Genomic DNA, 2,731 nt, shown 5'->3' on the forward strand with positions numbered 1-2,731 from the left:
TCAGTGAAAGGGGACCCCCCAGGCACCATATATAAATGAATTTTTCATTTTTAATGTTTCATTTTAAGTGATGTTAAATCACTGCTCCTTTAAAAATGGTATTTTTTAAAAGTGTTTTTTTCATTGATACATGTCCCCCAGGGCAGTACCCGGATCCCCATACACTTTTTATGGCCAATTAATTGCATATAAGGCTTCAAAATGGGGACATTTAATTTTCTGAGTTCTACCCCCATATGCTTGCATTGAGTTCTATGTTCGAATTAGAACTTTTTCCATGTTCGAAAGTTCGAGTTAGAACCGAACACGGGGGTGTTCGGCTCATCCCTAAACATGAGCACAGTGGGAATAGCCAACAGGGATCCAAAAAGGTAAACTAGCACAGGAGATCATGGGAAACTCAAGAAATAAAACTTGTTGCTCGAATGAAAAGCAACAAGTGAGAGAGTGCTAAATAGGTGAGGAGGTGTGCAGATTGGCTGCAGCCCTGTGGCATACCATAGGCTGGCAGCCAAGCGATAGGAACCAACATGAAAATATGGCATGGATTACTGGACATTGTGACAAGTATATAACAATGAAAATGTTAAAGATAAAAAATAAATATAATAAAATGTTAAACATTAAAAATTAATGTTGAACATCAAAAATAAACATACATATAACACAATTACTTTATACAAGTGGTAGCAAAGTGAATACACAATATGGAATACTCCAAAAAAGGGTTAACAGTGTATCTTATAACAATGTGTCCATATTCTTTGATAGTGTCCTTTGATCCCTTGAAGCCAAAATCTTTTTTGCAAGTAAAAAACACAGGTGCACCAAATTGTCAGATGAGACCACTGGGGATGCTGCTGCATATTCCTCCAATGTGAAATCTACAAAATACTCTCCTGCTCAACTTATAAAAATGACCATCACTAAAATATTTCGGCATGGTCTAACATGCTTCCCCTTCTCTCAAGGGCGGTGTCTCTCTAATGAGGCAACAATGTCTCTCAATTCATCCACACAGTGTAATATCAGGTAGAAAAAGGAGTGGCATATAACATAATATCATTTTAAAACTCTACTAAATATACATAAAGAACTACTCACATAATCCTTTATTAGAAACAGCCAATTATACAGATTCCACACTCTAAAGGGAAATCCCGCGATCGTACGAGAATCGTGCAGTGTATGGAAGGCGTGCGACCGTTTCTACTGTATGGTTGCACAACTTTTGTATTTCAAGCATGTTGGAAAACCAGCCGAGAATCGTACAATTTTCGGCTGTTTTTTTTTTTAATAAATTCTTTTATTTGGCAAGTTTTTCAAAATTACAAGTTTTGGTACAGAAAATGGGGCAGTAGACCCCTGTGTGAAAGGTAGTGGACGCAGCCACCGTATAGAAACATCACATAGACATTAACAATGGTACAACCCTAAGGTAAATATAGAAATAAGGCCTCCCGTGTCAGCACACTCGCCCGTGGGCTAGTAAGATTGTTGCCCAGTGGGGGAAGGGTCTTGTGAAAGTCATCAGTATACACCTAGGCATCTGGAGAGTCATCATTGGGAGGAGGGGAGATGGATAGTCTCGAAAGGTGTAGACCCCCCGATGTCCAGTGCGCCTTCTATCCCCCTGTGGTATCAGTTTGGGAGCAGGTAGGTATAAACATTCAATGAGTGGGGAGTAGCGGGGTCTCAGTCATTCGTTGGTATCAAGATAAGAGGTCTAAATATTCCTGTGTAGAGGTAAAGTCGTCCCACCAAATATCTCGAATATCTCTTATCCTGCTGTTGCGGCTGGGTTTTAACATGATCGAGAGATGACTGCCGAAAAGGCCGGTGTGCGCATGCGCACACTGCCCGTTCAGCATTGCAGTCATCGCAAGCACGCCCCTCAGGGGGACGGGCTTGCGATGATCGCAAGTACGAACTGCCTGTCCAAGATGGGCAGATTGTACGTTTTTTTAAAGTACTTTACAACCCTCGCAAGACAAAAGTCTTGCGAGGGTTGTAAAGTGTATGGGCACCTTTAGATGCAGCACACATTGGAGTATAGCACTCTTCACACTCCCAGTTGGTGATTGTGTGTATGCTCATGTTGATAGAATCCACGTTACACATTACGTCTCAATGACTTCATCAGAGGACAATGTCTACTGACTGCCTAAAGAGAAAAAATCTGCTGACCGGTGGAAATGTTTACACCTGATAGGAGACACTCCCTAACTAAATGTAAACAAAGGTGCAGGATATACAGTACCCATGATTTTTTGCCCCCTTCCACAGGTTAAAGGCAAGCGGCCTGGTAGGTTTCACGAATTGGGGAGGTAGGCACTTCTCCCCCTTTCCTGGCCTGCCAGGCATCTTCTTGGATAACTGTCTGGTAATGGATTTTGGGGATGAACACATTTTGGGGATGAACACACGTCAATTTTTTTGTGTGGGGATCCTCCTTAAAAACTAGCACACTACTAGCATTGTACAAGTAGCACACACTGCCTCTCCCTTACAAAGCTGTCTGCTGTCCATCACTAACTCACTAACACACATTGACAAAAAAGAGTATAAAAGAGCTGACTTTTATAGGGGACTGGTACATTTTCAAAGCCCCTTTATTGGCCATAATTGTTCACCTGACCAGAGTTTACAGGTAAATCAAAACATGATCACGGTTTGCTTTTGCTACCTGTGGAAACTTGCCCATAAGTTCACCTTTTGGGTAAACATCAAA

The sequence above is a fragment of the Nanorana parkeri genome, unplaced genomic scaffold (genome assembly GCF_000935625.1).
Source record: "Nanorana parkeri isolate BGI_ZX_2015 unplaced genomic scaffold, ASM93562v1 scaffold2207, whole genome shotgun sequence".
Taxonomy (NCBI): domain Eukaryota; kingdom Metazoa; phylum Chordata; class Amphibia; order Anura; family Dicroglossidae; genus Nanorana; species Nanorana parkeri.